This window comes from Haliaeetus albicilla, chromosome 24, assembly GCF_947461875.1.
Source record: "Haliaeetus albicilla chromosome 24, bHalAlb1.1, whole genome shotgun sequence".
Lineage (NCBI taxonomy): Eukaryota > Metazoa > Chordata > Aves > Accipitriformes > Accipitridae > Haliaeetus > Haliaeetus albicilla.
Genome location: NC_091506.1, coordinates 18,670,919 through 18,684,337, shown reverse-complemented (window position 1 = coordinate 18,684,337; position 13,419 = coordinate 18,670,919). Strand labels below are relative to the sequence as shown.

At 37.3% G+C, this 13,419-nt stretch overlaps 1 long non-coding RNA gene across 1 annotated transcript in view; it reads left to right on the top strand.

Moving 5' to 3' along the window:
* LOC138690811 (uncharacterized) overlaps positions 1-13,419 on the top strand; it is a 56,901-nt gene extending 43,482 nt beyond the window's left edge. The window contains exons 4-5 of the long non-coding RNA XR_011329599.1: positions 5,469-5,528; positions 13,303-13,419. This is a non-coding gene — a long non-coding RNA (uncharacterized lncRNA). The remainder of the gene's footprint in view (positions 1-5,468; positions 5,529-13,302) is intronic.

Here is a 13,419-nt window from a genome sequence, read left to right as displayed (position 1 = left end):
TGTTGTTGGGGTTTTTTGGTTTTTGGTGTTTCTTTGTTTTTTTTATTACAGAGAGCGTGGATGCTATTTTAGGGAGTTTGTTTTAATATAAAGTACTCTTTGTAGTAGAATTATGCAGCTCTTGCGTGTTCTGAATCTAATTTTTCATTTATAAAGCACAATTTTATAGAATAAAAGAGACTAACATGTATAGCGGAGATAATTTCGATGCTGTGCTATAAAACGTAAAGGATAGCAAAGTCCCGATTTGCTTCTGACTTGGGCACAGAGTCTCCAGACTGACCTTTGAGCCTTTGACTGTCCTTCAATTTGGCTGCAAGAAGCTGACTTTTTTTATTATTTTAAAAAAATCATCTCCTTATTTCCATAAAGGTAGCCTGAAACATGGTTCTGGAAAGTAAGAACAAAGATGTTCTCCCCTGAAAAGCTCAATCTTCTAGATTGGTATTACCCAATAGCTCTTGTCTGGCAAGGTTCGGTGGGTGGAGGAAGGGATAGGTCTTATTTTGAGATTTTAAAAGGAGATGAATTTTGTATTAGCTTCACAGTTTATTTGTTTTTATTCCTGTCCAGTAAAAAGCTGCTTTTCCATGGGAGCCTGAGGAGAGCTCATTCAAGATGAAAGGAAGTGGAATGCATCTGAAAGAGCTGCCAAATTTTGATGGCTTTTTCTTGCCGATGGTATGAGCAGTTAAATCTTTTAAAAAGGCGGTGTTGCTTTCCTCTTAGCCCTATGGGTTGTACAACTCTTTTCCAGCCTTTGTAAATGTATCATACTTGATCATCTGCCAAAACCCGTTTGTTTAATTAAATTCCTTTAAGAACAAATCACACTATGAAGTTTGAAGTATCATGTGCGGCTTGATTTTTTCCCCAGGTACTTTCAGGTTTGTTTTGATCATCACCTTAGCATACTGGATTAGATTCCCTTTATGTGCTCCTTAGTGACACAAGTGGTATGTGGCAGCCTTGTATGGCTAGTATAATATTCATGCTTCATTACTTATAGAAGCATTTATTGCTGTTGAATAATCTGATGGACCTGGGGTGTTGTTTTTCCTCTTAAAATAGTCACTTGGCTCCACATGCTTGAGGAGCATAGTGTCTCCTGCTTGTTTTAGCCATCTAAAATAGGAAACATTGGGAGGACCATGCACAAGTCAGTTTGTGAGGTATTAGCAAAATCCAGCTCATGCTGATGGGAATTACAAAACTGATAGTGTTGGGGTTCCTAAGTACATTTCTAATGAACATTAATGTGTGGCATGCTATCTGCTCATATTAGTAATATTTCTTACCCATTAAAACCTATTGGCCCATGCTGAGTTTTGGACTGCCACAGCTGACCAGTTCTGGTGCCTGACCTTGATGGTTTGCATGAAAAACCTCCTTTCAGTGAAACACTGGAATTTGTAGTCTCTGAACCCCTTCACTGATAGACAGCTCAAGCTGTGGCAAAGGAACACGCAATTGAATGTTAACTTAGAATCGTTACCCTTTAGAGTATCTCAGTCTGCCTCCAGAAGATAATGCCACATTATAAGTGAAGCATGTTTGTTGCCATTCAGACCTTGTGAGGTGTGAGCAGAATGATTATTTTCATCTTTGTGGCAGTTTAATTTGAAGCACTTTCTGAGCGAGGGCTGTGGTGAAAGAGTATGCACTTTGTATGGAGTGAGGATATAATTTATTCAGTAATTATATAATTGGATCAATTTAGCCATGTGTTTAGATGCACTTATCAGTATTTAAGCACAGAAACTTAGAGCAGCAGGGGAGATATCCATAGTTTCATATCTTTTCTTATTTAAATTCATAGGCGTGCACATATTTCATAGTTGAGCTTCTCTCTGTGTTTTATAGTTGTCCATTGTGACTTGTGTTGAATAAGAAAGCAATGTAGTTGCAAAGAGACATTTATTATTATTTATCACTGAATGGACTAATAACCCAAATCATCCAGACAGTGGTCACTCTCAATGTTTGTTAGGCAAGGAGTCCTTGGTGGCATGAAGGTTCCGGATACCTGTAGCTCCAGTAGCCTGTCGCTGTCACTGGAATGTCACTTCATAAAGGATTTTGACAAACCATCTTGGATAGGGAACCAGTAGAGTACACCTAAACATCTGTATTATTATGTTTATTGGCTAGAGTTGTTCAGAAGTTGCTCATGATCAAAGAATTGAAGCTTCTTGAAATTCTTGGCAGGTACCCACACAAAAGGATCTGCACTGACTTAGGTTATCTGGGTATCGACTCTTGCAGCCAGTTGCTGTATCCACAGCAATCTACCTTGCTTCCTAGCCAACGGAAGCTACTGTGAATGAATGACCCCCTGCCTTGGCTCTCAGTTGCTACCATTTCGTGTGAACATACAATCTGTATTACTAGTAAATTGACTTCACAAAAGCATTCCCTATTTTGTACTGCAGTTGATCAATAGAATCAATAGCACCATGTATATGGCATCAGTTAGCACAGAGCTCAATGAGAGGGGTGGGACAAGCAACAAACAGTTCTTTTTCTACACTTGCCTTTCCTTCTCATCTTTGTTTTTAACTTCTTTTTTCTTGTTTTGTTTTCCAGAAATGTGTTTTCTGTTGCACTTTGCAGATATCACTTCTTGGTAATAGTTTTTCCTGCTTTAACTCCATTGACAGGAATTTCAGCACAGTAAAACAACTGAATGTCTCTTTTGTTAAAACTTTTCAACTTTGTTTATGGAGGTGATAAGTTCTGGTAGTTAACACACAACACTGGGTAGGAGTTTGCCTCAGTACCCTGGCCAATTATCACTTCATATCAGAAACTTACTCTGTTTTGCTTATCTCCACCACTTACAATTTCAAACAATACTTCATGACATAGGTTGTACAGGACGTTATTCTTAGAGGAGAAAGAGCTAAACGGTTCAACAGTGATGGAAGCCAGGTTTGAATTTTTAAATAGAAAATTTATTACATCTGCTTTAGTTTGTTGCCTAGTTTTCTCAGCATCAAAAAGTGTTTATCACTTAGTTTTTTGAGGAAGCCCCTTGCTATTTATTGTTCACATTTCTAATTCTTCAGAGGTTGCAGACTTAAGGGACAAGACCATTCTTTCCTTTTTTTTGTGGTCATTTGTTCCAATTTTCGTCTTTTCTAGTCATCCTTAATTTTTTTTTCCCAGAAATAATTTTTACTTTTATACGATCAAAACTTTTACTATCACATCTATGTGCTAACATTCAGACTGGCTAATCTGAGAACTACTGAGAGAGTCTACTAGTTGTTTATTATCAGTAGCTGTTTTTGTAAAGTGATCCCAATTGCTATTTCAATAGGAAGGTGTGAAAAGCTATTTACACCTAATCTCATTAGCTAATTTTCATACTTTTCAATTTGTATCAAGGGAGCTACTTTCCTTTTGTAGTACTGTCTGTCTTTTAGGTATGTATCTAAATTCTTTCAGACTGTGCTGTCACTTCATATACTTACAACCATCATCCATTGCCTGCAAGCCTTAATTAGTCTCTTTGCTTTCCTTCCTTTCAACATTTCAAGTATGTCATGATTTATTATATTTTGCTTCATATTATTTGTGAGGAATAATCTCATATCTTGTTTACAGTTTAACCATTTGCCAGCTTGCTTTTCACACAAATGGATTTTAGTAGTTCCTTCCGTTTCAAATTTTCAACTGGAATTCCTAATTACTTAGATGTCTCGAAGTCTAACCCACCAAATAATTATACTTTATAACTCTCTTTACTTTTGCAGTGGATTCAGCAAGTGTATGAGCACTGATTCAGGTTTTCATAACTTTGATCTTGTGGTAGTGACAAATTGTCTTTATCAGAAGTCATCATTGTGAAGAGGTTGCAAAGGTAAAAACAGAATGAATTTCTGTACATGTAATTACATGTGCAAGAGTATTCATGCACAAATTGAAAGGTTTATATACAGCAAAGTCTGTAATTGTTAGTAATTTTTCAGCTTTATGGTGGATTTATTTTGGTGATTTCACCATCTTTGCCAAAGATAAAGTATACTTCATTTGTGTTGGAGAAAGGGTTTATTATCCTTGATGCTGTAGCTGTGATCAGTAGTGGTCATTTGAACTCTAGATGGCAAAGGAATCTTAATCGGACCCCATGCAATAAGGTCAAGTTGACTGTCGGAGTGCTGTGTAGCTGAAGAAATTATTCTCTCCAATACTTCAATTTGTCTTTCATTACAGTTGTGTAATTCCAAGTCACAAAGACGAGAAGTCATGCAGAAAATCTGTGACAGAATTTTTAGACTGCTTCTAAAGCCTTGCACACTGAAGACCTATAAATGTTACTAAATTAATGAGTAAAGGGAATTTCATGGAGTATTAATGATAACAAAATGACATTATCATTCTTTTATGTTTTTATGCAAGGCAGTTACACAGAGTAAATGAGAATATGTAATGGCAAGACTTAATTGATTAAAACCTCCGCGCAGTAAGTGGGAACTTCAGTTTGAGCTGCATGCCATTAAATACTGAACTCTTGATTGCTGCTCAACAAAATCAATACAGAACAGAAGTCTGTAGTGAATCTTGTGCCTGCAGCAGTAACACAGTTTGACAATAAAAATCAATGCCCAGTCCCAAAGTCTAGCATTTAATAGTATCTGTGGTTTATGTCTTTTATTGATTCTTATGGTCCTTAAGGCCATCTGTTAATTTACTACCTCTGTCTGGATCTGGGGAGGTCAGTGACTTAGAGAAATATGTTATTTTCTGCTTGTTCTGTATTGTGTATGGGTTACTGCAACTAAAATCTGTAACTGTTGCTTGTGAAAATGTTGGTTGAGGCATTTACCCATACACATCTAAAGACAGAATACCATTACCCAGGTAGTGAGTAGGCAGGAGCGTTTCTTTCACAAAAGCAAGCAGAGTACTCCATCATTTATTTTAAATCATTCTCCGGAGGGTAACAACCACAAGTTTTATTAAAATGCAATTTCCATATAACTAACTTAATTTAGCCAACTTTTATATACCTTGTAGAAATATCAGGACTGCAGGCTGGTTACAAATAGATCCTGTGTCATCTTAGAGTAAACCATTTAACAGCAATGTATGAAATACGTGAGAGTTTCACTAATTCATAATTTAGTAATCAGGCATTTTATAATTTGCATAAAAAGAAATTGTATCTTATCTTCGTCCATCAGTGAAGGTTTAAGAGCTGCGTGCCCTGAGCTTTCATTTCAGCAACAATTCTTGCCTTTCCCAGAACAACCCCATGCATATTTATGAATGTTCTATAGAATAGAAGCATAACTCAGTTCTTAATATTTCACAGCAAGTCTCAAAAGTTTTTACTATTAACTAGTTTATTTTTGTGTATGTATATAGTACGTTTTGACCTGTGCTATATTATCTTCCTGAAATATTTTGTATATAATGGAAAATAAAGCTCTTAAAACTTAGATGAGTGCTTGAATTCACAGGTCTTGAACAGTACTGGGAACGGAGCCTGGTGTCCTGACTCGCAGCCTTCTCTCTAACCAGTAAGTAGTATTTCTTCTTGAATGGTGAACTGCTAAACTCAAACTGAAATAACTGATCATTTGCAAACCTAGAACACAGTCTGTTTTCAAGTTGCATCAGAAATCTTATACTCATTTGGAAAGTTGCAGAGTGTATTCCAAAAAAAAGGGGGAAAAGTTTCTATGTCCATACATGGTAAAGCATTTCTGAGAATTGTTTTGGAATTACTGCTGAATCACTCTTAAAATACTTGGGAGAGACCTCTGAAAAATGCACAGTGATGTGAAGCAAATTAGCTGCAAATATCTGTCCTGCCACCAAAATTATGTCTTTTTTTAAAGACAATAATTAAGCATATAATTTTCCCACTGTAAATTTTACAGACCAGTTGCAAATTTTATTGTGAGATAGGGTTAGAGAGTAGACTAGACTAGACATAGACCTATGGTTTATTTAATTGTAAAAACTGCAAATGCAGTGTGTGGTAGTGTGCATGGGTAATCTCATGCAAATTTGCATCCTTTTGTGACTTTTCTTTTTGAAGTACTCTTAAGCATTGACAGTATAGCTATGACTGGTGAAAGCATACCACACGCAAAACCAAACACAGTTTATTTGGTGTAGTTACAGTAGAAAAAGAAATATTCCTGATGATGTGGCTTATTTTGGTTGTTCCAATGATGATAGAAGCAGGACAAAATTTTGAAAATGGGACTTGTGTGTGTTTTTATTAGGCCAGCTTGTTTCTCTTTGTTAATCAAAGAGAATATAATACCTCTCCCTTAAATTCCTGCCTTGCTTATTCACAGATTAACCTAAACAGCAAAGGAATGCTCTTGCCTATATCATCTGTCTCTTCAGAATTTTTCTGCATAGTCTGTTACAGCAAACCCTATGACATGTACACAAGCCTACAATGATGTGGCTATGGCAAGTGGCACCTAATTCTGTCTTCATCTCTTAATCTAATCAACTGGTACACTGTAATTCCCAAAACATAACTGGATTACTAGCATGGTCAAGCTTCTATCCAGTCACAGTTTAAAATGAACCATGTTACAAGGCAGTAGTAAAGGCACTTAATTGTTATAGTAGAGACACTTAAGACACTCTTAATTAGGCAGTTTGATTAATCAGAACATCTTTGAAAACACACTGAGTTCTGATGGCTGTAGACTGAGATTCCGGTTTAATCATGTGCAAATATAATGTGCTTGTTCCAATCTCAAGGTAGGCCTGTTTGCTCCATGGAAGGAGATTTTTGTTCCTTGCAGTGTTTGTGAGGCATAGCTGCTTTTCACTGTGGAGTGGGTATGAGTCCTTTTTTCCCCAGTTTTGTTTTAGTGTGGTGGTTGTTTTTTATTTGGGGTTTGGTGTTTTTTTTTCTTTTTCTGTTTTTTTTTGTTTGTTTTTTTTACATTGTAGTGTTGTACAGAGCCTACAAAGGCAAGGCACTACTTCATAGTCTGTAGCCTGGATAAACCTCCGAAGATCGTAGTCTCTCATGTAACAAACTCTTTCACTTGGATTTTTTTTAACTTATGTCGACAGAATGTTGATCATGCTGATGGACTCTTATTGTTGCCATCCACCAGCTTCTGTTTAGAAATAATTATAAATTCTGTAGTTTTCAGCAGCTCCATGGTAGCAGCATTAAAATAAAAATGCAGTTTTTGAAGAAAAGAACAATCTTTCAGATCCTAGGGCTACACTTTCATCTGGGATTCTTTCGGCTGGGAATGAGAGGTCATCCAAGAGGAAAGTGAGTTTAGCTGGTATGTACTGACATTTTCAGGCTGCTGACTTGGCTACCATCTAATATGCCAAGTTCAGACATGAGTTACCTCATCTTTAAGCAATTGTCCCAGAACAGTACTTTTACATACTACCATGCAGTGTTGAACTTAGTAGAGGTCAATGCAGTCTCCAGATTGGTTTTGCAGTGATAGTGCAGATACTCAGAACACAAAGCACGTGTTCCCATACAAGCAAAATATAATCTAGTGACCTTATAATTGTCAGAATTGGTAGTTGAGTTTTACCAAAAATATTTTCCAGACGTTTGAAGCCTCTTCAGGTACTGAAAAATCAGCTTAATTACTGTGTAACTGAAAAGTTATGTTACTTACTGATTTAACACTGTTAATGAAAGAGCTTCCTGAAGCTTTTCCAGGAATTGCATCCAAGTACTGAGTGCCTTCAGCTCTTAAGATCTGCTATATCCACAACGCTCAACTCTTACAGAGTAATGGATTTTTTTAGCTTTGTCAGTGTATCAATAGTGACATTAAAACAAACTTTTGAGAGCTTTTGGTGAAGACTTCAAGTAGCAGGAGCCTAATTGTGCTCTCAACAAAGTCAACATAGTATCTCACTAGATTACAATCTGTTTAATGCTTTTGAAGTTGAAGTCCATGAATGTACTAGGATGAACATGGTTGCTTGGGTGACTGGACAACATTTGAGACAGTATATGGGGCTGCAGTTTTAACTTCTTAAAGAACTTTGTATCTTTGTTAATTACATAAATTACTAGAAAATGCTCCAATCCATATATACTACAACTTCTGGGTACTCCAGCTTAAAAAACCTACACACATGCTAATTTTAAACTCCCATTTTAGAAGTGTAGAACCAATCTTGTTCCTAAATAGTGAGTGTTCATTAACTTGGATTCACTAGTTCCAGATCCTGGGCAAGCTGCAAGTGATGATGAGATGCAGATCCTTGCAGAGTGCATGATGGTTGGTTAAACATTTGTGGAAGGCTTGTTTTTCCAGACACAGGTAAGCTTGGGTAAGCTTGTGTCTGTACCAGCAACATCACTGGTATCAATATCTGCTCAGAAGCCTACGTGAAGTCATTGGCTCTTGCAAGGGCTAAGATAACTTTTATTCCATCGTGAGCAGTGACAGTGGACTCTTCTGCAGCTCAGGGCTGAGAAGACCTCAGGGAAGGGTCCATTGGTTCTGACAACTAGGTGTGAAAATCAAAACCTGGTGGATTCCACCTCTGAAATGTGTGGTGGCACATAAAAATGCCATATGTACAAGGAATGGATCTGAGTGTACTGATGACTGTCTCTTTGGTCTGCCCAGCTGGGTGTGGACAGTTTTTGTGTAGAACAGCCTGTCTGTGTGGTTAGCTGTAAGAGGGACCAACAGTTCCTCTGTTTCTGAACAGCAGTGCACACCTGAATGTGACACAGCTTGTGGCAGTAGCTACTGATGCCCCATCACTAATGAAAACATATCACTATTAACAGAGATGTGATAGAAGTGCAGGAAGGAGGGCTAGAAAACTACTGTCTGCATGCAAAAAATGCTTCTTAATCTACTGTCATCAGCTCCTGAAGAATTTGATGAAAATAGAGGCAGAAAGCCAGTAAGATAAAGATCAACACTTCTGTGCGCTGTTCATTCTGTTACAGTTGTCTGCCTTTTACCACACATATTATCAAGTGCTTAATAATCAGTATTAAATCTAATTCTGGGGATAACTTCTGAGAAATTGTTCTACAGCATTAGCAGCTAGAAGAATGTGCTGCCTATTAATTATTTACCTTATCTGTCTCCCAGAGTAACAGCTGGCAAGCAACAGAGTCTGGAACAAAACCCATACCCAGATAAATGCCACGTTTATGTAGGTATAGAAGCATACTATGTAATCTCTGAAAGCCAGTGCCTTCAGAAGTGATTAAATAATATGTGATGTAGGGATTGGAGTACATCCTGTATTGGTATGTCTTAAGTAAATGGGAGGTACTTTTCTCTGTGCAGGTGTACACAAGATATCTAATGCTTGCAGTTTTATAATGTGACAGAAGAGCTAAAGAGTCACTGCATGAGTAGTTAGTCTAAAAATTGGTCAGTCAAGACAGCTGTCATCTTTGAAATGTGACTGTCCTGACTGCTTTTGAGAAGAAGAATATAAAGATATTAGTTGTGAAATCTCTGTTGGTGTTCTGACGTGCAGATTTGTTCCCCATTTCTTCAACGGTGTATGAACACAGATCACTAAGCAACACTACCCTCGTTCCAGGTAGTGGGAGTATGACTTAGTACCAGAACTGCTTTTAGTTCTGGCTGACTTGTGATTGTTTTGCTGAGAAGGCAAAACAGTAAACTAAAACCATATATTTTGTCCTTTCAGAGTCTAAGCATTTTCAGTCTGTTTCCCAGGGTTCCAGGTTTCAGTCTGTTTCCCAATTTCCTCTTGATTCCTTCAGTACATACCTTCCCATAGGAGTATTGTGAGGAGTTCTACATGTGCTCACTCTTTGCTTGGGGATGCAGTGTTAGTGGGTCCTGTGAGGTCTTGATCCCTGATGAGTCATCTAATCCCTCTCATATTTTGCCTTAGAGAATGGAAGGATCACACAGACATCCTTTTAAGGAGCCAGCATTGCTCCTTCAGTAGTGACAAAAAGGAAGACAGCTGACAAGCTGTGGCTCTTAAAACCTCTGTGCCATTTTTTTTAAGAGGAGGACATTCACTCTTAGTCTCTCTGCATTATTTCAGTCTCTAAATGCAATTTGCAGTTTCACTTAGTTAAATATGCTTTATTTCCTCTTCTGCCCTGCCAAGTTGTAATGCTTGAACAGTGGAAATACCGTGTTTTCCCTAGAGGCAAATGCAGTCTTGTGAAGGACAAAGTATCTGGGAAACACTGGGATGAAAAGGAAGTTTAGGAATTGCATTGCATAGTTTTCAAATAAAAATCCCAAGATGTTTTCTAATTTTACAAAGGAATGGTGTGCTCCATTCCCCCTACCCGCCATGATTCATTCACTTTGCAACTTGTAGTTAATTACGTAGATGTGTACTGTGTTGTATGCTTATTGAGAATATGCGACTTAAGTTACACTATCCAGGCTGAAAATACTAAGGAAAAGCAGTGATAAGATAACAAGAAGATGATCTGATTGAATACAGTGCTGTTTATAGCATCTGGCTGTCATATTTCTATTTGCTTGTCTCATACAAGCATTCTTCTGACAATTAATCAATATTGATATGATGCTCTGAATGTGCAAAGGATTGAATAGAGTAAGTGCCAACAGGACCATATGCCTTTTGGCAGAATTGGATGGGCTTAAAAAAAAAAGTTTGGCTTTTTAAGTTGTACAAATTTTCACTAGGTGTAATCTTTTCTCAAAAAGGAAGGAACTAATAATGAAGTAATGTTCTGAGGGCTATGAGCAAGATCCTTTTTGCTATTATTGGTACACATATTCAGAAGAAAGTGGTAACAATGCATATTCTGGCCATTCATTTTTACCTATGTTGACAGTATAGTCGCAAATTTTCTGCTGTTCACAGTAAAATTCTGGCTAACGTGCACTGCTTATTGACTGTAAAAATCCTCTCATGCACTTCTAAGGGAAGACTGGGAAGTCTTGCTGTTCCATCTACTGTCTCTTCAGCTCACAAATTGCATTGGAATAATTAGACTGAAATTTCCTATTTATTCATAAGCCAGCAGAAACTGGGCAGTAATGCTGGAAACTGTCCCAAAATTGCCCAACTAGTTCTGGTGCTGTCAGCATAATTCAGTCTCTGTAGCAGTCCAGCACTGACAGTTTTTGCGTATTGCTAGTCAAATTTATTTTAGCAATAGTTGCAGAGGAAAGCTATGTGAAACTTGTCCCCTCTCCTCTGCCCCCCCCCGCTGGTGTTTTGGGGTGGGTGTAAAAAAAAAATAGCAATTCTTGGCCCCACACTGCCTTGGCAATCCCCTCCAGTTTTCCCTTTAATGTTTTCCACATATGGTTGTGAAATCCAGTGTCTGACTTATTTTCTAAATATAAAATCATCATTCTTTTGAAAATTATTGATGCAATAAGTCTCATTTGTTTTCAAGACCTTTCTTTCTCCTTTTGCAATATAATGAAGTGTTGAGCAGTCTTCTATTGTCCATTTCATGTAGTGACTTTTGAAGTAACTTTATTCTTTTTTTGTTTTGCTGTATGTTGGGAAGTATCTCCTTTTCAGTTTTGAAACAAAAAGCATAATAGCAAAGAGCACCTTCCTTTACCAGTGGAAGAGTAGCCATGCATGAGTAGCCTATGCCCCACTAATTAGCATAGCACTTGTTTTTTACACTGCTGTGCTTGTCACTTTGTTAGCATTTGTAGAACAAAAGCACTGATGATGGTATTAGCAAAGAGCAAGCTTACTGTTTTCTTAACTGAATTTTGAGCTTTTGTCTCTTCCACTGCACTACCCAGCTGTAACCTCCTTAACCTCCTTATGTGTGTCTACATTATTAAGGTGATCAAAGGGAATTACCTTTAAATGAATGATTTAGCCTTCTCTCTTTAATGATGTGAGATTTTGTCTCAGAGGTGAAAAGTGACTGAACATAAATCTGGATTGTGGAAAAGCAAGTAAAGTGAATGAGTTTGATTCCCTGCCCCCTGTCCCCCATGAATCTTCACGTGTTTGTTATCCACACAAAAAGCAGGAAACAGCCTATGATTTTAGTAATATGCTGAGAACAAAATCTGAGGTTTTGAATAGCTTTCACTGCTTTGGCAGTGTTTTCCATTGTCAAATTTACAATTACTTATTACATAACTATTCAGAAGCAATTCCATCAGTGTAGATTTCAGTCTTAGCAGCCTGTAACACCCCCAAACCACTCCACTTCTTTTGGTACAAGAAAGAATATAAAATGTCACATTAGGGAAGCAAACCATTAAATGGCACTTCAAAGCAAACAATTTTATTCATAAAGAGAAGCAACTATACAAGTCTGCAACTAGCAGTCAAAACTGGTGATGGTCTTTAAATAGCGGACAGTTCTTCTTGAGCAGTGGGGGGGAGATACAAAAATATGAAGTTATTTTAAAATTGTCCATTTTTTAAGTCAGACTCAACAGGTTTCATCCTGCTAATGTCAATGTTCTTTTGAGTAACTAAGAGCGTGTTTGAAAAACCAATATGCAAGGATGAGCAATTTTGAACAGACTGAAAAATACAGAATTACATAATGAAAAGGATTGTTTACTTTCTATCATTATGGATTACTAAGGCACCTGAGATTTTTGGGCCTATATTGTTGTAAATTATGTATTCTGTATAATGGAATTAATTACGTTGTTTAGTTAGAAGAGCTCCCTTTTCTTTGTGGATAATCACGTGCAATTAGTGACACAAAGATTTGGAAAACCGCCGGAATTGCAGTAACAAAATAAGGTTCATTTCTTACATAATTTCCTGACTAGCACTTTCCCAGGCTCCAGTAAATGTGCATGTAGCATTCGAAAACATTATCAATAACATTACAGAACAAAGCTGAGTACAATTTAGTATGTGAGAGAGGATGAAGTGATTAGAGTCAATGTCTGAGGTTACAGTGTCAGTGGAATAATCAAAAGGGACATGTATTCCTAAATGTTTATATAGGAATGTTGCAAGGTTTTCTGTGTGCCTGTGATGGAAAGGATTTCAAGAGTTAGTTTGCCACTAACAATTTCTTGCTTTTTCTATTGGATTCTCAGGAAGACTGGTAACATAAAACAGTGAGTTTTGCATGCAGATGGAAAGGTACTTGTTTCATAATAGACATTAAATTTTAGGACTATGGTGTGGGGAGAAGAAGATATATGTTGCTGGTTTAGTCTTAGATATGTGGTCAGATCCTTTTGTTTGAACCTCCCCACGTTCTTCAGGATGTAAGTGGGAGTATTCTACCATGCATGAAAACCTTAAATGACTCCTGTGACATCTCTTACAATGAGCATCTGATATTATTGATTTCTAAGAAAACAATTTTAAATTTATGTTTAGGTGGGATGGACATGGAGATCTAAAAATGCATGGTGAAGTATGCAGTGCTTTTGAAATCTGCTGATGAAAGAAATGTGGTGTCAACCATGACCTGCAAGCTGCAGAACAGTGAGTTAA